This window comes from Erinaceus europaeus, chromosome 18, assembly GCF_950295315.1.
Source record: "Erinaceus europaeus chromosome 18, mEriEur2.1, whole genome shotgun sequence".
NCBI lineage: Eukaryota > Metazoa > Chordata > Mammalia > Eulipotyphla > Erinaceidae > Erinaceus > Erinaceus europaeus.
The window spans coordinates 33,080,842-33,104,744 of NC_080179.1; the positions used below are offsets into that span (position 1 = coordinate 33,080,842).

General features: G+C 38.9%; 1 protein-coding gene and 1 long non-coding RNA gene across 25 annotated transcripts in view; one reads left to right on the plus strand and one right to left on the minus strand.

The window, feature by feature from the left end:
* The window catches only part of BAZ2B (bromodomain adjacent to zinc finger domain 2B), a 368,528-nt gene that overhangs the window by 70,549 nt on the left and 274,076 nt on the right, over positions 1-23,903 (plus strand). The gene's annotated exons all lie outside the window — the stretch shown is intronic.
* On the minus strand, positions 275-21,921 carry LOC132534261 (uncharacterized). The gene is made up of 2 exons (XR_009545962.1): positions 21,642-21,921; positions 275-647 (listed from the first exon to the last, which is right to left on the minus strand). It is a non-coding gene; the product is annotated as an uncharacterized LOC132534261 (long non-coding RNA).

Below are 23,903 nucleotides of genomic sequence, written 5' to 3' on the forward strand. Positions count from 1 at the left end.
ACCTCCCAACTCCCTAATTTTGAACTTTTAAGAATGAGGTCCAAAGTTTGATACCTATCATTGGTGTGCTAGTGATACTCTGATGTGTCCTCTTTCTGTCTCTAATAACTAAATCAAAATATTTCAATATATTTATCATATGTTAGACTTTTTATTTTGGTAGTTGTGATTTTTTTATGTCTATATTCTCATGTTTCTGTTTCAGATACCTATTTCTGATTTTATTTGTAATTTGTTATGATTTTTTAGTACTGTTATTTTACTACTTTGAATATCTTTTTTAAAATTTTTATTTATAAAATGGAAATACTGACAAGACCAGCGGATAAAAGGGGTACAATTCCACACAATTCCCACCACCAGAACTTCATATCCTATCTCCTCCCCTGATAGTTTTCCTATTCTTTAACCCTCTGGAAGTATGGACCCAGGATCCTTATGGGGTGCACAAGATGGAAGGTCTGGCTTCTGTAATTGCTTCATCATTGAACATGGGTATTGACAGGTCAGTCCATACTCCCAATCTGTCTCTCTCTCTTTCCCAAATGGGGCAGGGATTTGAGGAAGCAGAGCTCCAGGACATATTGGTGGGGTTGTCTGTCCAGGGAAATCTGGTTAGCATCATGGTAGCATCTGGAACCTGGTGGCTGAAAAAAAGAGTTAATATACAAAACCAAACAAATTGTTGACTAATCATGAACTGTCGCTTTGCAGCGGCGGGACATGGAGGAGAAAAAATCCAAGTGGAGAGGGAACACAATCCTTTATTCGAGTGGGCCCCTCAGGGTTGGGTCTGAGCACAGTGGTTCGGGCCACGTGGAGCTAGCCAAAAAAAATGGCCATCCCCAGCTACAGGCACCACCCTTCCGTCACTGAGGTAAAAAACCAGGGGGGAGGGGGCAGAAGTACCTTTTATAGGGCATCAGCCAGGAGTGACGTGTTGGGATAGGATTGGTTGGGAGAGACACTTGAGAATGCCATATTAACTTTAGTGGGAAATGGCAGAACCTGAGCTGACAGTCTGGGAAATGTGACTGCATCTGTATAATTCCCCAGCAATGAACCTAGAGGCTGAAATATTACAGATGAAGATTTGGGGTCTCTGTTTTGGAAATAGCTAATAGCTCTATTTTTGGTATATTCCAAAGGGCCCATGACTTTATTAGTTTTTTTCCTGAGCCTGACATCTGATATACAGGTGGACCCAGGTCCTGGGAGATTATTTCATGGCTGGGAAAAAGGCCTAGAAAGCTGGATCAGGGAAGAGAGTAGCTCCCAAATATGGGAAAAGTGTATAAATATTGTTGACTGTAAACTCCATTGATTTGATCTAGGGCTCTTATTCAGCATAGGAGCCTATGTAACCTCGACATCCCTGTAGGTCCAAATTTGCAGTCTGTGGTTATCAGTAGGAACATTCCGAGTTGCACCAATTTCAGGACCCCTCTTCCTCAGGTGGTAGATAGAGTATGTTATCCAACTCCCCTTTGAGGATGGAACATTCTCTACCATGGTACTTTAAGGTGTCTTTTTAGGTCTTTCTACTTACTTGCTTCATTTATTGACTTACTACAGACTATTGTGCACTTTTGCTTCAAGGTATATATTTTGCCTTAATTTATGGATATATGTGTATATCTGCCCTATCTCATAGGACCTTGTCTATATCTAGGATTTGAGACTTTGTTAGGAAGGGAACCACCTGGAATGGAATTAAGAAGTCCTATGAGAAAGGAAAGTTCTCACCTGAGGTGCACTTTTGCTTCAAGGTATATATTTTGCCTTAATTTATGGATATATGTGTCTATCTGCCCTATCTCATAGGACCTTGTCTATATCTAGGATTTGAGGCTTTGGTAGGAAGGGAACCACCCAGAATGGAATTAAGAAGTCCTATGAGAAAGGAAAGTTCTCACCCGAGTAAGGATGCTGAAGGGTTGACATTCCACCTCTGACGTCTCTGGACACAGTCTGAAGTGAAGCATGCAGAGGTGGTACTCATTACATTGAATAGGTTGGGATCAGCAGATGCAGTATCAGTTGGTATGAATTGAGAGAAGCATGCAGGAAAGTGAGCCCCATCCTAGAGGTTCCAGGACTGGGGGAAATTTGGGCTTTATAGAGGAAGTGGGAGGTTCCTGCTGTCTTAGGGTTTAAGAAGGTGATAGATAGTTATTGCTTATTTATTTATTTATTCCCTTTTGTTGCCCTTTTTTTTTTTTATTGTTGTAGTTACAATTGTTGTTGTTATTGATGTTGTCATTGTTAGGACAGAGAGAAATGGAAAGAGGAGGGGAAAACAAGAAGAGATAAAGATAAACTACATGAAGCAATTCCCCTGCCTGTACAGCAACTCCCCTTAGGTGGGGAGGCAGGGGCTCTAACTGGGATCTTTATACTGGTCCCTGTACTTTGTGCCATCTATGCTTAATGCACTGCCTGGCTCCTGATAGTTATTGCTATAACCAAATTATTTGGCAATTGGGTTGACTTGAAAAATCCCATTGTTAGGATTTACTGTATCCTCAGGCCCTAGTTGGGGAATCCTGAAATTCCCAGACAGACATGATGGGCCTAGACCTCGAATAAATCCCTCTCTCCATTGCTACCGGTCATTTCTATCAGGAACAACAAAATAGACCCCATTGAGGGTCCCCATAGGACCTTGCCCTCAATTTTGTTCAACATGGTGGAGAATGCTCCATCCCGAAAGGCAGGATGGACAACATACTCTGTGCTACACCTGAGGAAGATGGGTTGATATTGGAGCAGCATGGAATGTTCCTACTCATGACCACAGAATGTGAGCTCAGATCTAGAGGGATGCAGAGGTCACATATGCCCCTAAGCTGATTATGGGCCCCAGATCATATCAAATCAATGGGGTTTACAGTCAACAGTATTTATACACCTTTCCCATATTTGGGAGCTACTCTCTTCCCTGATCCAGCTTTCTGGTCCAACCATGACATCATCTCCCCAAACAATAACATGGACCCACTGGCATATCAGATTTCAGGCTCAGGGGAAAAAAGAAAACGAATAAATAAACAACAACAACAAAAAAAACTTAGTATAGCCACAGGCCCTTTGGAATATAACTCAAAGATGCCTACTAGCCATCTATAAAATGGAGGACCCCACAATTCTTCATCTGCACTATTCCAGCCTTTAGGTCCATGATTGGTCAACAGTTTGTTTGGCTTTGTATGTTAACTCTCTTTTCAGCCACCAGGTTCCAGATGCTAGCATGATGCCTACCAGACTTCCCTGGACAGACATACCCACCAATGTGTCCTGGAGCTCCAATTCCCCAGTGCCTTTCCCCACTGGGAAAGAGAGAGACAGGCTGGGACTATGTGTTGACCTGTCAATGCCCATGTTCAGTGGTGAAGCAATTACAGAAGCCAGACCTTCCACCTTCTGCATCCCACAATGACCTTGGGTCCATACTCACAGAGGGTTAAAGAATAGGAAAGAAATATAAAGGGAGGGGATGGGATACAGAGTTCTGGTAGTGGGAATTGTGTGAGGTTGTACCCCTCTTATCCTATGGTTTAGTCAATGTTTCCTTTTTATAAATAAAATTTTTTTTAAAAGTTAAAAAAGATTTGCTTTATCATACACAACCTCACCATCATTTGTCCTTTGATGTACTATGTTGAAAATTTTTTTAATTTATTTAAGAAAGGAGACATTAACAAAACCATAGAATAAGAGGGGTACAATTCCACACAATTCCCATAACCCGATCTCCACACCCTACCCCCTCCCCTGATAGCCTTCCCATTCTCTATCTCTCTGGGAGTATGGATCCAGGGTCCTTGTGGGTTGCAGAGGGTGGAAGGTCTGGCTTCTGTAATTGCTTCCCTGCTGAACATGGGCGTTGACTGGTCAATCCATACTCCCAGTCTGCCTCTCTCTTTCCCTAGTAGGGTGGCTCTGAGGAAGTGGCGCTCCAGTACACATTGATGGGGTCGTCTGTCTAGGGAAGTCTGGTCAGCATCTTGCTGGCATCCAGAACCTGGTGGCTGAAAAGAGAGTTAACATACAAAGCCAAACAAATTGTTGAACAAGCATGGACCTAAAGACTGTAATAGTGCAGATGAAGTGTTGGGGGTATTCCCTGCATGCTCTTGTGTACTTCTGTTTTCAGGTATATATTTTTCCCCTAGTTTATGGGCACGGTGAACCTATGTTGTATGTTGGAATTTTAACTTAAAAGGGGTTAATTAGGGCTTAGGTGCTTAAGGATTCACAGTGGGGAGCTGGGAACGGGTTTAAACAATACAAAGTTTTGTATTGTTTTTTGTATGTTTTTTGTATGAAGGTGAGACAGGTAAAAGGCAAATTAAGCAATTATCATCAAGGGTTAAGAGTACAATAGGTCCATAAAATCTGAGTATAGTTATCAAAAGTTTAGTCCCATAAGATAACATTACATTTCTTAGTTGAATTAATATGAAACTAGATAAACTAATAATACTGTCTGAGCTAGAAGGTATTTGCTTGTTTTTTGCCAGATGACTTTGGGGTTTTCTCTAATACATTTTAAATTATTATTTAAGAAATATGGTTTTATAAGACTCATTGTCTCAGGTGTACTTCACTTCAAAATATATGTTAGCATACTTCATCTGCCATAATTATTCTTTCCCTCTAAGTGTAGAGCTTTGAGTTACCTACCCTACCGTGATCTCTTCTTCCCTTAGTGACCTTAGATCTGCAGATAGTAGCTAAGCATTTATGTATGTTTCACCTGCTCTGTTGCTTTGCTTTATATCTCCTTCTGATATGTTACACAAGCATGATTCTATCCAGTCCCATCCATATTGTGGCAAAAGATAAGACTTAACCTTTTCACTTTTTTTTTTTTATCTTTTCCTATCTAGGAATTAAGCCATGGGCCACTTACACTTGAAGAAAAACGTGAATTCTGCCAACTAGCTACTTACTCATCTCCAAATTTTCATTTTAAACTATTTATTTTTTTAATAATATCTATGCAGAAGATAAATTTAAGACCACTAGGTGGTGATGTAAACAATATTATGTTTGTTATTTCCCCTGTGCTCAGAAGTAACTTCAAACATCCTGAAGCACAATTTCCCTTGCCAGGAAAGAAAACAAAGAACAAATTCATAGAAGCATTTGTTTTTCTCTTTGTAAGTGTAAAAGTGATTTGGATTTCTAAAATACTATGTTCGGATTTAAGAGTAGAAGTCATTTATGCTCAAATAGCAATATGAAACCACAGTTTCTTTGAATCACTCTCCAGGGTCACATAAAACATTTAGATTTGGGAGTCGGGCGGTAGCGCAGTGGGTTAAGCGCAGGTGGCGCAAAGCGCAAGGACCTGTGTAAGGATCCGGGTTCCAGCCTCCAGCTCCCCACCTGCAGGGGAGTCGCTTCACAGGCGGTGAAGCAGGTCTGCAGGTGTCTATCTTTCTCTCCCCCCTCTGTCTTCCCCTCCTCTCTCCATTTCTCTCTGTCCTATCCAATAACAACCACATCAATAACAACAACAATAATAACTACAACAACAATAAAAAAGACAACAAGGGCAACAAAAGGGAAAAATAAATAAATAAAATTTTTTTTTAAATTTAGGTTTTTGTTTTCCTTTGACTTTGTCACAATTTTCTGCCTCATCCTCTTCCTCCTTCAGATCCTCCTCCTCTTCCATCTCTTTCTCCTCTCACTCCAACTCCTCTCCCTCCTCTCTCCTCTTTCTCCTTCTCTTATTTTTCCTCTTCCTCCACTTACCCTTCTGCTTCTCTCTCTTTTATCTATCTCATGGCTGTGTGATTCCATTACTCCAAACAGATAATTATTTTCCCCCTCTTTCTAAGGTTGTATTTATTTATTTATTAGGTGGGGAGCAGCAAGAAAAACAAAGATTCAGAGAATTCACTCTGGCATATTTGATGCCAGGGACTGAACTCAGAGCCTTACACTTGAAAGTCCAGTGCTTTATACACATTGCTACCACCTTTTGGGCCACTTTAAAAAATTTAATATATAGAAAAGGAGAGCAAGAGAGGTTACAGCATCTGTTGTGCATGATGCTCCCATGTAGTTTGAGATTCTCCAATCTGGGTCTCTGTGCATGATTAAGTGTGCTCTACTGAGTAAGTTATCTCCCAGCCCCTTGTCTTAAAGATAGCTTAGAAAAAAGTTTAAAAACATTAGGGAAAGGACTGGGAAGGTAACACAGTACAACATTAGTACATAGGACTTACACAAGAGAGGTCCCAGATTTCATCTCTAGCACCACCTTACCAGTGCTATGCACACAAAAAAAGTCAGAGTAGGACAAAAGTTTTTACATATTTTTCCTTATCACTAAAAATAAGGAGTTAAAATTATATTCCTTGAAAATTTTATACTATATTTTTATTACTTTTCAGGAAAATGCACATGACTTTTATAATTCTATGAGCTTTGGTATATAAATATTCATATCACTACTTAAGGTTCACTGTGAGCACAGTGTAAGACTTTTATTGGGAGTTGGGCGCTAGCGCAGAGGGTTAAGTGCAGGTGGCGCAAAGCGCAAGGACCGGCATAAGAACCACGGTTCGAGCCCGGGACTCCCCATCTGCAGGGGAGTGGCTTCACAGAAGGTGAAGCAGATCTGCAGGTGTCTATCTTTATCTCCCCCTCTCTGTCTTCCCCTCCTCTCTCCATTTCTCTCTGTCCTATCCAACGACGATATCAATAACTACAACAACAACAACAAAAAAAAAAAAAAACACAAGGGCAACAAAAGGAAATAAATATTTTAAAAAAACGGCTCTTATCTAATAAGGACTGGTACCTTTTTTTGTTCCACAAATAGTTTTTTAGGGTCTTAGTTGTTCAGTGTTTCAGCATCAGTATTTTAACTAAACTAAAATTGAAAGGTTTTAGCATATTATGATTTTTAGTAGATTTATTCATTTCCCCTTTTTGTTGCCCTTGTTTTATTGTTGAAGTTATTATTGTTGTTATAATTGATGTCATCGTTGTTGGACAGGACAGAAAGAAATGGAGAGAGGAAGGGAAGACAGATAGGGGGAGAGAAAATAGACACCTGCAGACCTGCTTCCCCACATGTGAAGTGACTCCCCTGCAGGTGGGGATCCAGGGGCTGGAACCGGGATCTTTACTCTGGTCCATGTGTTTTGTGCCAGCTGCGCTTAATCCCTGTGCTACCGTCCAACTCCCATTTCTTATGATTTTTAACAGGGAGGACCATCTAATCCCAAGGTGATCATAAGTTACATCTGTGTAAGATTTTTAGGTAAAATGTAGCTGAGAATTGGAGTTCTCAGATGAAGATATTTTTAATATATGAATCTTAGTGAAGTAAATGTAATAGTTCTTAAAGGAGGCTATAGCCCTTCCTATAAGTTGATGATAACATTTAACAATTGTATTAGTGGCCTGGGAGGTGCCACAGTGGATAGAGTATTGGACTGTCAGGGCTGAGGTCCTGAGTTTGACTTCTGGCATCACATGTCTCAGAATGATTTTCTGGTGAGCTCTTATTAATAATTAAAATAAAAAATAAAAACTGCAGCAAGACATGTCATAAACCTTACCACTTAAGCTATTTTTTAAAATTGTGATAGCATATACATAAGTTTTAAATTTTACCATTTTTCAAGTGTATGTTTGGTGGTGGTGTTAATTACATCCACACTGTTGTGCATCCTCTGTTTCTGAAGCTTTTTATCGCCAGAAAAAAGCCAACCATTAAGTTGTGACTCCTCTTTTCCCCAACCACTGGTAATCTTTAATCTACTTTCTGTCTTTATGTTTGTCTTGAATGACTTAATTTGAACATGATTATATATTTTCAATGTTTCTCTTTCAATGAAAAGCTTATAACATGATAAAGGTTTATTATTGTCACTTAAAAGGAAATATGAGACTGAACAGTACTGCATATTGTTATACAGACATACTGTTGTGAATTAACACAAAGACAGAAGTTATTAGTATACATTTTACTAAATATCTTATTCAGCCTTAGGGTTTCCTAATTATTTTCAGAAGTAATTTGCTTAATATTTTAACACAAAGTCAGGGAGCATACATACGCATACATAACTAAGGTCCTGTTTTATTTACCATAGTGACTAATGTAATAAATGTTAAGACAGAAAATAAAGAGGTATATAATTTTGTAAGAGAGGTTTGAAGTGTTAGTTTATATATATATATATATATATATATATATATATATATATATATAATTTATTTTCCCTTTTGTTGCCCTTGTTGGTTTTTGTTGTTGTAGTTATTATTATTGTTGTTGTTGTTAATGTCGTTGTTGGATAGGACAGAGAGAAATGGAGAGAGGAGGGGAAGACAGAGAGGGGGAGAGAAAGATAGACACCTGCAGACCTGCTTCACCACCTGTGAAGCATCTCCCCTGCAGGTGGGAGCCAGGGGCTGGAACTGGTATCCCTATGCTGTCCTTGTGCTTTGTGCCTCCTGCGCTTAACCCGCTGCGCTACCGCCCACCCCCTAGTTTATTTTTTTTAATGCGAGAGAGACCATACACTGCTTTAGCATGCAGAGGTACCAGAGATTGAAGCCAGAACATTTCACGCATAAAAGACCTGTGCTCTGGTCATTAAGTGACCTGCTTGATTTTTTTTTTCAAAGTTTTTCTGTTTCTGTTGCTTAAATATATACTTCAGGCTACATATATGACACATTTATTTAAATATTTGGCGTGAAAGGGGGTCATGTAGGGTATTGGCAGGGCACTGAACTAAGCATTCATGGGTGTTGAGCAGGACTCACAGTTGCATTTGGTGTGTCTTAGGGGAGTCCTCCCTTCAGCAGTCTTTTTGTTGATAAAACGTACTGGAAGTGGTGCCTCAACTGGTAAACTGCTGGACTTTTACCAGCAGCTTAATCTCTCCCTAGGCTCCTCACTGTCTAGGAGCCACAGGTATTTGCACTCACTGGTGATGTGTTAGTTTCTTGAAGTCATTCTAGTCCTGCCTTGTTGTGGTCCCAGATGGTATTCCTAGTTGACCTGGGAGAGGATAGGAGAGAAACACAGCTGCTGCTGATCCATTGCCCCACCTCCGGAAGCCCTATCAAAATATTTTCATTGCATATCTGTATTTCAGTGTATAAACAGACAGAAAAACATATGATTGTATTGTATCCTTGCCTCTCTGCATATTTTACCACAGTTGGTCATAAAAAGGGAATGATCTGACTATGTTGGTTAATTCTATGTGTCAGCTTGCCAGAGTCATGAAATGTCTAGATATTTGGTCATTCTTCTTATATCTACAAAAGTGTTTTGGAATGGAAAACTGGGAAATGTTATGCATGTATAAACTATTGTACTTACTATCGAATGTAAAACATTAATCCCCCAATAAAGAAAATTTTTTAAAAAGTGTTTTGCGGTGAGAGTAACATTAGAATTGATAAACTGACTAAAGCATATTACCTCTCTAATGTGTGTGCTCCTCATACAATCAATCAACAGTATGAATAGAAAAGAAAGGCTCACCTTCGTGAGTAGGAGGGAAACACCTCCTTATGTAAATGGAAATCTAGGGAGATAGTTTTCCTTCCTTCAGCGCTTCTTGAGTTTCCATCCTATCAGCTTTTGTACCATAACACCAAAAATTATCCCAGTATTAGGCTTTTGAACTCAACTTGGAACTATAATTTCTTCTCTTTTGGTATTCAAAATGCCCACTAAAGATCACAGACTTTAGCTATCATAACTTCACATATCACATAACTTCTAGCTATCATAACTTCCTGATTCAGTTCCTTATAATAAATACAATTATATCTGCATCTGTGTCTGTATATTCTGCTCAATTTCTTTGAAGATCCCTGACTACTAATATATTTTGGTGCTGAGAAGTTATTTTACTATATATAATCTAAAAATATGGGATTGATTTTAGAACTGAATAATGTATAGAGACAAGAGTTTGGGGATGTGCACAAGAACTTAAACCAGTTTTGTTAAAGGTTCAGAAAGTAGAGAAGAAAGTGAAAGAGAAAATTTCCATTATCTTAGAGAACATATAATCATTAAAAAATAGTGGTGGGGGGGCTGGGTGGTAGTGCACCTGGTTGAGTGCACATGTTACAATGCACAGGGACATGGGTTCAAGTCCTCAGTTCCCACCTGCAGGGGAAAAGCTTTGCTTGTGGTGAAGCAGTACTGCAGGTACCTGTCTGTCTTCCTCTCTGTCTCTCCCCCTCTCAACTTCTGGCTGTCTCTATCCAGTAAATAAATAAAAATAATAAAAAATATTTAAAAGGGAGTCGGGCTGTAGCGCAGCGGGTTAAGCGCAGGTGGCGCAAAGCACAAGGACCGACATAAGGATCCGGGTTCGAACCCCGGCTCCCCACCTGCAGGGGAGTTGCTTCACAGGCAGTGAAGCAGGTCTGCAGGTGTCTGTCTTTCTCTCCTCCTCTCTGTCTTCCCCTCCTCTCTCCATTTCTCTCTGTCCTATCCAACAACGACAACAATAACTACAACAATAAAACAACAAGGCAACAAAAGGGAATAAATAAATAAAATAAATATTAAAAAAAGTATTTAAAAATATATTGGTGGGAATATAGATGTCAAAGGCTATCCTGGTGAGATCTTACATAGAAATGAGAGATATGGGGAGTCGGGCTGTAGCGCAGCGGGTTAAGCGCAGGTGGCGCAAAGCACAAGGACCAGCATAAGGATCCCAGTACGAACCCGGCTCCCCACCTGCAGGGGAGTCGCTTCACAGGCGGTGAAGCAGGTCTGCAGGTGTCTATCTCTCTCTCCTCCTCTCTGTTTTCCCCTCCTCTCTCCATTTCTCTCTGTCCTATCCAACAACGACAACAACAATAATAACTACAACAATAAAACAACAAGGGCAACAAAAGGGAATAAATAAATAAAATAAATATTTAAAAAAAAAAGAAATGAGAGATATGTATTTTTACGTGGTATCAGAAGATAATCCCAGGACCTCATTCATGTGTAGTGCCACCAAATGACCTCCTGGGCCCAATTTTTACATTCTAACCTTTTGGAGGAAGAGAGGAGAAAGAAAAGCAGGAGAGACAGTACCATTTTACCATTCATGGAGATACCTTAATGCATTCTTTGTACTTCAATGTAGAGCTCATGCTTGAACCCAGAGCATGGTAAGTCTGATTTACCTCATGCATGTAAGTCCCACCTGTTATCTACCTCTTATCCCATGAAATATTTTTTTACCTTTCTCCAAACACTTCAATAAAATGTCTGTGATGACTGTGTTACTAAATCAAATTGTTAATTTATATTATTTTACCAAGCTTAGCATATACGGTAACTCTTGTAATTTCAATCATTTCATACTTTAGACTCTATAAAGATGTAAATGCTTTAATCAGGTTGTCTCAAATTGGTATTTGTAGTCTGGATCATTGCTCTGAACTCCAAACTTACATTGCCATCTTTATACCTAATGTTACCACCAGCTTACTTTGTTGAATTCTTAATTTAGCATGTCCAAACCATCTATTGATTCATACTAAAGCCCAACTCCCTCACTAGAAGTAGCACTTTCTGTATGCTATGTAAATAAATGTTCAATATAGTCTGAACGCAAATTTAATCTTTGCGAACAAACACTATCCAGTCATACCATCAACACATCTTTTAGGCATACCTTCAGAATATATTCAGAATCTGGTCATCTTCTTACTATTATAAATTACTTCTATTAATTGTAAGCTTAATGGCATCACCCCTTGCTTGGATTTTTGTCAAGCTCCTTTTTGGTCCCCTAACTTTAATTCTATTATATAATCCTTTCAACATTAAAGCTAGACAGAAAAGTCAGATCATGCCCTTTTGCCCCTGTCCCCCTCAAATCTATCAATGATTTCCAATTCCAAATGTTTATAAAATAACTTTTAAAGTTCTACAAAATAAGCACCATCAATATGGCATTCTCTGACCTTATCTCTTCTTAACTATATCAACCTATTGAAAAACTAAGAATGTTCACTCTTTCCCCAGATTTCTGTATGCCCTAGTTTCATTTTTAAAGGTCTTTGATCAAATATCATTAATGAGGCCCCCACTCCTATTTTTTTCTTTTCTGTGACACAGAGAGAAAGAGAGTAAAAGAAATGACAGCAACAAGCTTCTTTAATGAAGTGGGGGGCAACTTCAAATCTGGATCTCACGCATGGCAAGATGAGCTATTTCACTGCCCCCAATGGCATTTTTCACTAAAATGGCAGAGTTGAGTAGCTGCAGTAGACAAATGACTCAAAAAATACAAAACACCATTTGATTCTTTAAAGAAAAAGTTTTCTTTCCTTGATATAATAGTGTGTATTTGCCTGTGTGTTTATTATTATTATCCCTATCAGATGTATCATGTGCAGATATCTGTTGCCATTCAGTATGTTGTCTTTTGTTCTGTGTACATTTTCTATTGCTGTACAGTTTTTTTTGTGTTAGTTTAGTCCCAATTGTTCATCTTCACTTTCATTGCTCTTGCTGTTGGAGGTGAGTCCCCAAAGACATCTCTAATTCTCTTGTCATGGAATATTTCCCCTCTGGTATGTTCTGTTTATCTTATAGTTTCAGGTCTTACATCAAGGTCTTTGTTTGATTTTGATTATATTTCTGCATATGGGATTAGAGAGTAGTCTGCTTTCATTTTGTTTTGTTGTCCAGTTTTTCCAATACAACTTATTGAAAAGACTCACCTTTCTTTACCATATGGTCTTGGATCCTATGTCATACATTAAATATTGATAAGTGTGTGAGTTTATTTCTGGACTTTCAATTATTATATTCCATTGATCTGTGTATTTATTTTTATTCCAGTACCTTCCAATGCCACTTTTGTTTTGTAATATGGTTTGAAATCTTAATTATGACTTCTATTTATTTATTTATCTTTTTATTTTTTCTTCATCAGTGTTGCCCAAACTATCTCGTTCTTTTATGGTTCCATATAAACCTTAGTATCTTTTTTTCTAGTTCCTTATAAAATGTCATTGGAGTTTTGTTTGGGAATTAAAAAAAATGTATATTGCTTTCAGTAAGATGGACATTTTGATTATATCAACTGTCCCTTTTGGAATGTCTTTACATCTCTTAATGTCTTGTTCTATATTTTAACAGTGTCTCATAGGCTTTTTTTTTTTTTTTTGATACCAGATCCTCAGGTTGGACTTACGGTGGTGTTGAGGATTGAACCTGAGACTTTGGAGCCTGAGGCATGAGAGTCTCTTTGCATAACCATTATGCTATCTCTACCATCCTCGTAGTTTTTTTTTTTTTTACAGGTCTTTCACATCCTTTGTTAAATTTATTCCAAAATAATTATTTTGGATGAAATTGTTAATAGGATTGTTTTCTGACTCCCATTTGCTAGTTGTATATGGGAATGCAACATATTTTCTATATTGATTTTGTAACCACACACTTTGTTATTAACTGTCTTTAATAGCTTTTTGGTGGAGTTTTTAGGGTTGTTTTTTAATATTTATTTATTTATTCATTCCCTTTTGTTGCCCTTGTTGTTTTATTGTTATAGTTATTGATGTCGTTGTTGTTGAATAAGAGAGAGAAATGTAGAGAGGGGGAAAGACTGGAGGGGGAGAGAAAGAGAGACACCTGCAGACCTGCTTCACTGTTTGTGAAGCGACTCCCTTCAGGTGGGGAGCTGGGGCTTGAACTGGGATCCTTACAACGATCCTTACGCTTTGCGCCACATGAGCTTAACCAGCTGCGCTACTGCCCGACTCCCAGGTTTGTTTGTTTTTTTAATATATATTATCTCATCTTCTACAAACAGTGATAGCTTCACTTCCCTTTTTATAATCTGGATTACTTTTATTTCTTGTTGCTGTCTTAATTGCTTTGGCAAAAACTTATAATATTAACTTACATAGAAGTGGAAAAATGGGGCTGGATGGTGGCATACCTGGTTGAGCGCACATACTACAATGTGCAAGAACCCAGGTTTAAGGCCATGGTTCCCACCTTCAGGGGGAAAGCTTTGAGAGTGAAGCAGTGTCTTCTCTGTTTGTCTCCCTTGCTATCACTCCCTTCCCTCTCAATTTCTGGCTGTCTCTATCCAATATATAAATAAAGATAATTTTTTTAAAAAGGAGTGGAAAACCTTATTTTGTTGCTGATTTTATTTTATATATATTTATTCTTTTTTGTTGCCAGTATTTTATTGCTGTAGTTATTGATGTCATCGTTGTTGGATAGGACAGAGAGAAATGGAGAGAGGAGGGGAAGACAGAGAGCGGGAGAGAACGATAGACACCTGCAGACCTGCTTCACCTCTTGTAAAGCCACTTCCCTGCAGGTGGGGATCCAGGGGCTCAAACAGGGAACCTTACGCTGGTCCTTGAGCTTTACGCTATGTGCGGTTAACCCGCTGCACTACTACCTGACTCCCTTGTTGATGATTTTAAAATAAAAAGCTTTTAGTTTTTTCACCATGGATATAGTGTATATAAACTTTATTCCCAACATGTATCTTAACCTAAAAATGAATAATCATCTTGTTCATCATTAATACACTTAAAATAGTAGAGCCATATGGAAATTCTTCACAGTTTTCCTTTTCTTTTCTTTCTTTCTTAAAGTTGAAGTAACTATTGAGAAGAGACGACTGAAAAGTGAATATTGAGGGATTTGGGGTGATACAAATGAACTCAGTGAATGATCTCTAAGAGCTATCTCCTTAGGCATTAAGATATATTCCTGGGAGTCAGGTGGTAGCGCAGCGGGTTAAGCGCAGGTGGCGCAAAGCACAAGGACCGGCATAAGGATCCCGGTTCGAGCCCGCGGCTCCCCACCTGCAGGGGAGTCGCTTCACAGGTGGTGAAGCAGGTCTGCAGGTGTCTGTCTTTCTCTCCCCGTCTCTGTCTTCCCCTCCTCTCTCCATTTCTCTCTGTCCTATCCAACAGTGACATCAATAACAGCAATAATAATAACTACAACAATAAACAACAAGGGCAACAAAAGGGAATAAATATTAAAAAAAAAGATATATTCCTTCCACAAGTACATAGGGAAAATCACCAAGAAAATCTCAAAAAACTGAACCAAATTCCTCCCCAAAAAATCTCAAATAAAAGCTGCCACAAAAATTCTACCTGAATTGTCTCTTCCTTATACTTTACTCCTAATAGTCACAATAGTACTTCACAGTTCAAAATTTTCTTCTTTGATATTTTGAAGATCCAGATTGTAATTACAGAAGCCAGACCTCCCACCTTCTATGCCCCATTGAGATTGTTGCTCCATACTCCCAGAGGGATAAAGAATATCGAACCTTCAAATGGAAGTGATAAGATGCACTCTGGTGGTAAGGACTGTATGGTATTGTACCCCTCTTATACCACAGTCTTGTTGTCAATCATTATTAAATCACTAATTTTTTTTTTTAAAGTTGAGTCAGATAGATGGTAGTGCATTGGGTTAAGTGCACATAGTATGAAGTGCAAGGACCCATGCAAGGATCCTGGTTCAAGCTCCAGGCTCCCCACCTGCTGGGGGGTCACTTCACAAGCAGTGAAGGAGGTCTGCAAGTGCCTTTCTCTCTCCCTCTCTATCTTCTCCTCTTCTGTCAATTTCCCTCTGTCCTAGCCAATAAAAATGGGGAAAAAATTGGCCACCAGGAGCAGTGGATTTGTAGTGCATGCACCTAGCCCCAGCAATAACCCTGGAGGTGAAGGAGGTGAGGGAGGAGGAGGAGAAGGAGGAGAAGACAAAAGAGAAGGAGGAGGTGGAGAAGATGAAGGAGGAGGAGGAGGAAAGCAGAACTTGAGCTAGGTTTGGTGTATTGCACCAAAGTAAAAGACTCTGGGGTGGGGACAGGGAATGGGTTCAGTGTGTTAAGAGCATGGGGTCATTCCTGAGAACCCAGTTTTAGTCCTCAGCATTCAAAGTTAAGTAGTGCTCTGGACACATACATACTCTCTCATGAAAATTAGCAACAAATCAAAAAAAATTGTCTCATGACTATTTGGTGAGCCAAAAAGCTTTCTGGAAAAGCTACATTGAAATCAGAATTGACAGTACAAACTAAAGGACATGGAGGAATATCAGTATACTAATTAGAGATTGACACTTGGATATTAGTTTTCATACTGTATTATTCCCAGAGTACAATTGTCTGTTAACAACATGAATGCTGATCTTGATTCAATTTTTAAAGGAAGTAATGGAAATTGTTTGTAATTTAATACATATCAGTGAATGTTCTTTTTTTTTTTTTTTAATTTGTGAAACCTAAATTAGTAGTCACTATAAAACTGGTTTTCCAGCATGAAACATGTTTGTTGACAAGAGAGAAGATACTCATGACCTTTTTTTTAATCATATGTGAGATAACAATTTTTTTTTGATGGTCATGATTTGAGAGGACTTGGGCAAATTGCATGTGTCAGTTTTCTGAATAGCTTGAAACTCTGACTAAATTATTACAGAATTTAATGTTGAAAACTATGCCAGCTACAATGCAAAGAAAGCTTCATTATTATTATCTGGACTCTTAAACAAATTAGAATATACATATTTTTATCAGTCTCCATCCAGAATAAAAAACACATTGCTAATGTGTACTCATTTTACTTTAAATACCTCTTTTCTTCTGGAGTGTTTTTATAAAATATTTTAGATTGTTAACCTATTTTAATTTGGTGTTAAACTACTCAAGAGTTAGTGATTGTGCTTCTTTTCAACAGAGGTATGCTGGTAATTCTGTAAAAACAACTTTCAGAAACAAAACACAAAAGCAACTTTCAGGGGGATAAATTGTATACATAAAGGACCTTAGCATCACAGAAGATTAGATAAATTGGACTTCAAACTAAAATGCTTCTTTTCAAAAAAATTTTAAATTATCTTTATTTATTTACTGAGTAGACAGCCAGAAATGGAGGGGGGATGGGCAGATAAAGAGGGAGAGAGACCACCTGTGAAGTGAGCCCCCTGCAGGTGGGGAGCAGGGCTCTAACTGAGATCCTTATGAGGGTCCTTGTGTTTCACACCATGTGTGCTTAACCCATTGCACTACCACCTGCCCCCCAAGTGGAGTACTTCTTCATATGTCCAGTGGGCAGGTGTATCTCTTCTTTAGAAAACTATCTATTCAGTTCTTTGGCCCACTTTTTTATTGGATGATTTTTGTTGTTGAGCTGTGTGAGTTCTTTATAAATGTTTGATATCAGTTACTTATCAGATGTATGATGTGCAAATAACTTCTCCCAATTACTGGTTTGGCTGGTTATTCTTGTTTAGTTTGCTTTCAATGTGTAGAAGATTTTTAGGGACCAGGTGGTGGCATACCTGGTTGAGTGCATGTTATAATGCACAAGGACTCAGGTCCAAGCCCCTGACCCCCTGCAGGGGGAAAGCTTTGCAAGTGGAGAAGCAGGTCTACACACCTGCAGGTGTCTATCTTTCTCTCCCCCTCTCTGTCTTCCCCTCCTTTTTCCATTTCTCTCTGTCTTACCCAACAGCAATGACATCAATGACAAAAATAGTAATAACCACAACAATAATAACAATAATAAAATAACAAAGGCAACAAAAGGGGAAAAATAATAATAACGATAATAAAACAATAAGGGCAACAAAAGGGGAAAAAATAGCCTCCACCGAGCCCCAGCAATAAACCTGGAAGAAGAAAAAAAAAGAACTCCACTTCACTTATCATTAGAGAAATGCAAATAAAACTATACTGAGATTCTACCTCATACCTATGAGAATGGCCTACATCAACAAAATCAGAAATAACAAGTGTTGGTCAGGTTGTGGTGACAAAGGGACCCTGACACACTGTTGGTAGAAATGTAAACAGGTACAGCCCCTTTGGAAGACTGTGTTGGATAATGGAATTATGATCTAGCAATAATACACTTAGACATTTGTCCAAAGAACTTGCATACTCAGGGAGTCAGGTAGTGCAGCGGGTTAAGCACACGTGGCGCAAAGTGCAAGGACCGCCTAAAGATCCCAGTTCAAGCCCCCGGCTCCTCACCTGCAGGGGAGTTGCTTCACAGGCAGTGAAGCAGGTCTGCAGGTGTCTGTCTTTCTCTCCCCCTCTCTGTCTTCCCCTCCTTTCTCCATTTCTCTCTGTCCTATCTAACAACAACAACAACAACAACAATAATAACTACAATAACAATAAAAACAATAAGGGCAACAAAAGGGAAAATAAATAAAATAAAATAAAAATAAATTTAAAAAAAGAACTTGCAAACTCTAATTTGAAGGGATATACATACAACTATGTTCATAACTGCATTATTTACAATTGCCAATGAATGGATGAATGGAGCAGCCTAAATGCCCATCAAAAGATAACTGGATAAAGAAGTCATGGGATATATACTCCATGTAATACTGCTCTGCAGTCAAAAAGGGATGATAATGTGTCCTTTGGGACAAAATGGATGGAACCAGAGGTGTTGTAAATTAACTTAAAAAGAGGTTTGGGGGTTGGGGCTGCTGCTTGTGGCACGTAGAATGAATTACAGCAGGGATCTGGGAACTGGTTTAAACAATACTGGCTTTATTAGGGTGAAACAGGTAAAAGGCAAAATAAGCACTTATCATCAAGGGTTAAGTGTACGCTAGGTCTATAAAGTCTGAATATGGTTATCAAAGTTTCGTCCCATAAGATAAACAATTATAAACTCTGGTAAAGGTTGCTCATGGCTGTAGAGGGGTCTAAAAGTTTACCAGCTAGCAGGGTCACACGCGTTCAGTTCCCAGAAGAAGTAGCCATGGTGGATGGATGCCTGGAGTACCTCTGCAGAGTGTTTCTAACCAGGAGAAGCCGCAGCTAAAGAGAGTTCAAGTGCTCAAAGTCCCTTGCTTTTATACATTCCCTTCTCTGAAGCACCTCCTCAGGGTAACATCATTTGTATGCTAATAGTCCCAAACACCTGCTGGGGTCACCACAGTTCCCCACTTCTGATTATAGACATGGACAAGATGTACAGTCTATATGAGCATAGGAGGAATAAGCAAATCTTCAGTGATTCTAGGGTTACCCCTGCAAGCTCTGTGGAGAAAAGTAATGTTTAGCAGCTATATGATTAGAATTATGCAGTACAAAATTTAAAATACATAAAGCTCCTTGTATTCTCTTCATGTCTGAAAAATAGCCCTTTAAGGGTACATATGGCCATCCACAATTACTCATCTAGTGGGATAGTAAGGCATGCAAAATGCATGTTTAGGAGAAATAAGCCTTAATCTAGAAACATATTTAGGGTCATAGTCAGTCTAATAAGGAATTCCTCAGCAGCAAAGGCAGAGAAAGTGTTCACAAACATGGGTTGCTTTCTGTGCAACAGGTGGCATATATAAAGCCTCTAACAGTGTCCACAGAGATAGGAATACATATCAACTTAGCAAACTGAGGGATGTGTGAAACATCCATTTTTCAGAATCAACATAAAAAAAGTATACTGAGATAAACACCCATAAAGGGAGGAGTCACACCAGTCTAGGCAGAAAGAAACAATGGCTCGTGCTATACCAGAGAAATATCCAATCATTTAACTAGAGATTAGCACTTAGGTTCTAGAATGTGCTTGAGCACTAGAGAGGTTAACCAGAGCACAATAGCAAAATCATCTGTAAAAGCTATGGGGAGAGGACACCAAACACTGGTGGATACAGTTTCTATTCTTTCACTGCTGGGCTGGCTAGCTTCACGGGCGGGAGACAGATGACCAGGGACTCATGGCTGAGCTGGGAAGCAGTATTTCATTTATTAATCAGATACATCGCCTTTTATGCATCTCTTCACCAGAAGTGGCAAGGGAAAGGAAATGACTAGGAGAGGGGGCAGAGCAAAAAAAAAAAGAGCTCAAAAAGAACATAGAAAGCTTCCATCTAACCAGTGGGGATTAAACCAATACCCTGCAGGCAGGGCGGGACCTAGGTAAAACAGTGATTATGTAAATAGACCATATAGCAAGTAATACAAGTGAACCTAATGTGATGATCAAAACAGAAGGTCTTATAAGCAGAATTTAGAAGCATACCAACATTTCACTTTTGGTTAAAATGTACAGGTTTGTATAACAGCATACCACGATCAACAGTGGCTTCAGGATAAACTTGAGTCAATACATACATACATACCTCATATTCAAATAAGTCACTTTCCTATAGAGACTAGAAGGTTAAAGACATAACTTACACAGTTAAGCAATCTATTAAGATTCATGCCTGTGGTAAGTGGCTATCCTAGAGTCATCCAATAGTCCTCATTGCCATGCGGGCTGGAGAGCCAGGGCCCTTCTTATATTATCTGGTAGCAGCCCCAACCCCCAAACCTCTTTTTAAGTTAATTTACAACACAGAGGAGGTGATTATGCTTAGCAATATAAGAGATGAAAGACAACTATTGGATGGTTTCATTCATGTGAAATCTAGAGAACTGAAACTCATGAACTTGGAAAAAAAAATAGAAACAAACAATCTAGAAGACTGAGAACTATGGTGGTTACTTAGGGGAAGTTGGGGCACAGAATTTTGGTGGTGCATGTGGTATGGAACTATGCCCTGTAATCTATAATCGTGTAACCTACTATTGAACACAAAAAATGTTTTGTAAGGGTTGGGGAGACAGCATAATGGTAATGCAAAAAGGTAGTCATACCTCAGGGTCTGAACTCCCTGGTTCACTCCCCAGCACTACCATAAGCCAGAGCAGAGCTGAGGAATGCTCAGGTAGAAAAGAAAAAAGAAAAAAAAAGAAAGAAAAAGACTTGGGGAAAAAAAGTGTATGCATACAAACACACTACACATAGACACATACCACAGAAGCACACTGTTGCAAATAATAATAAAATAGACAGTGTAACTAATACAATTAATCCTTTCAGAATGCTCTAATGTTCAATTAAAAACATTTATTACATATGAACAAGAATGTTCAGATGAGACAGGGAGGAAGAATGAGAAAGAGACAAACTAGAACATCACTGTTGTTTTTACGGCACTGAGGATTAAACTGGGAAGCACAATAAATTGAGGTTTGTTTTTTTTTCCTTGTCATTCTTCAGTTGATTTTTACAATCTTTACCTTTACTTGCAATTGCTGGAGACTACAGTTTCTACATAAATGGTCATTGATATTTTTAAGTAAGTGACAGGAAAATGAAATAGCTGTATTTTTCCACCAATGATGTTAATGACTTCTTGCTAATTTTATTAGTGGTTTTCAAATATTAGGAAATCATTATTTCTCCATTTTGGTGCTTTTTCAGCCTAAGTTTAGTTTACATATTTTTCCCACCATTTTATTAAGTCTAGACTACAAAAAATTAATGTATGCTTCTTGTAATTAAAATTAAAAGGACTTCTCAGTGGCGCGTAAGGATTCAGCTATTGGGCAACCAAGAGCAGGTTTAAACAATCAAAGCTTTATTATAGCGGTGCAGTATTATGAATTGTATATTTTAAGTACCACAAAATAAGAAATTATAGGCAGGGGTGAATAAGCTAGTCTCATAAACCCATACAGATTAAATACCAAATGTTTAGCCCCACAAGATAACACAACTGTTAGTAGAGATGTAGGTTAGTCATGTCTATAGAGGAAAGTATTAGAATTTACCAGCTAGCTGAGTCACATGTGTTCAGTTCCCAGGAGAGGAAGCCATGATGGGCACATTGATCACCCTCTGCTGAGAAGCATCTGACCAGAAGAAGCAGAAGCCAAAAAGCCGGACTTCCGGCTGGCTGAGCTTAAATCCATTCAGATTCACCCACAATCCATCCACCTATAGTCCATTGTGCATTTGCTCAGATTGCTTTATGCTCTGTCACCAGGCTGACCTCAGCCATGTGCTGTGTCCAACTTCCTATCATTGGCTGGTATACTGTGTCACAACATATGCCCAGATTTATAGTATGTTTCATTATTCATGGTATAATTATTCCCAGTATGGGAATAATTTCAAGCCACTAATATGAACTCAACTGAATAGAGTCGGGATAGGATAGGTAGTAGACTTTATTATGTAGTGGTTTATGTCTTGGTTTTATGCCTTACTATAATAGATATAAATAACTTCAAGCACACAGTAAAATAAGTGATGAATTTTGAGTATTAATAGGTTTTGTATACAATTTATTTTAAGCTTGAAAATACATGTTTTTGGCAATGTGCTCCTTATTGCTTAAGCCAATTCCCGAATTTTTTTTAAGTTTATTTTTTAAAATATTTATTTATGGGAGTCGGGCTGTAGCGCAGCGGGTTAAGCGCAGGTGGCGCAAAGCACAAGGACCGGCATAAGGATCCCGGTTCGAACCCTGGCTCCCCACCTGCAGGGTAGTCGCTTCACAGGCGGTGAAGCAGGTCTGCAGGTGTCTATCTTTCTCTCCCCCTCTCTGTCTTCCCCTCCTCTCTCCATTTCTCTCTGTCCTATCCAACAATGACAACAACAATAATAACTACAACAATAAAAACAAGGGCAACACAAGGGAATAAATAAATAAAATAAATATTAAAAAAAATATATTTATTTATTCACTTTTGTTGCCCTTGTTGTTTTATTGTTGTAGTTATTGATGTCATTGTTGTTGGATAGGACAGAGAGAAATGGAGAGAGGAGGGGAAGACAGAGAAGTGAGAGAAAGACAGACACCTGCAGACCTGCTTCACCGCCTGTGAAGCGACCCCCCTGCAGGTGGGGAGCCAGGGGTCTGGAACTGGGATCCTTACGCAGGTCCTTGGGCTTTGCGCCACATGCACTTAACCCACTGTGCTACCACCGGACCCCGACCTATACCTTTCTTTCTCTTAGAAGTTCCACCTTTTGCGCAAAGCGCAAGGATCGGCTTAAGGATTCTGGTTCGAGCCCGTGGCTCCCCACCTGCAGGGAAGTCGCTTCACAGGCAGTGAAGCAGGTCTGCAGGTGTCTGTCTTTCTCTGCCCCTCTTTATCTTCCCCTCCTCTCTCCGTTTCTCTCTGTGCTATCCAACAACGACGACATCAACACCACCAATAATAATTACAACAATAAAACAACAAGGGCAACAAAAGGGAATAAATAAATATTTTAAAAAGTTCCACCTTTCCCTCTCCGTCCCCATGCCTTTCTATCATATCTTTGCCCAGTAAGCTCTCAGCTTTCAGATAATTTCAAATGACATTTCTTTAGTAGAGCCTGTTTTAGATTTCAGGTCAAAATTAGTTGCCTCCTTTATTTTCCTTGCAAATATTATTACAAATATTATTTGTATCTTTATTTTAGGAGTTATATGAGTCTTTAATCTCCCAGGAATTTCACACTTTCAACCTCAACCAGAACGTGAGCTTCTCATATTTTTCCAGCTTCTAGCAGAGTGTACAGCATATAGCAAATAAATATTGGTTCAGTGAATGAAAACAAAAGCTCATTTAGATATATATTTAAAATACTTATTTATATATTTAAATACAAATTGATGGAAGAGAAACAATATGACAGGGCTGGGCTGTGACACCCGGTTAAGTTCACATAATAGGAATTACAAGGATCTGTGCTTGGATCCAAGTTTCTAGCCCCAGCTCCCGCTCCCTATCTGCAGGGAGAACGCTTCACAAGCAGCAAAGCACGTCTGCGGATGTCTTTCTCTCTCCCTCTCTCCTTTCTCTCTCAGTTTTTCTCTGTCCTATCCAATAAAAATGGAAAAAATGGCTGCCAGGAGCAGTGGATTGTAGTGCCAGCACTGAGCTCCAGTGATGACCCTGGAGGCTAAAACAGAAAGAAAAAAGAAAAGAAACAGGACATGACAGTAACCAACTTACTTTGTTATTGATGTCTTATTTGTTTGGCATTTTGTAGTCTGTTTTCCTAGACTTTGTTTGCAGTAAGTTGTACTTCCTTGCTTA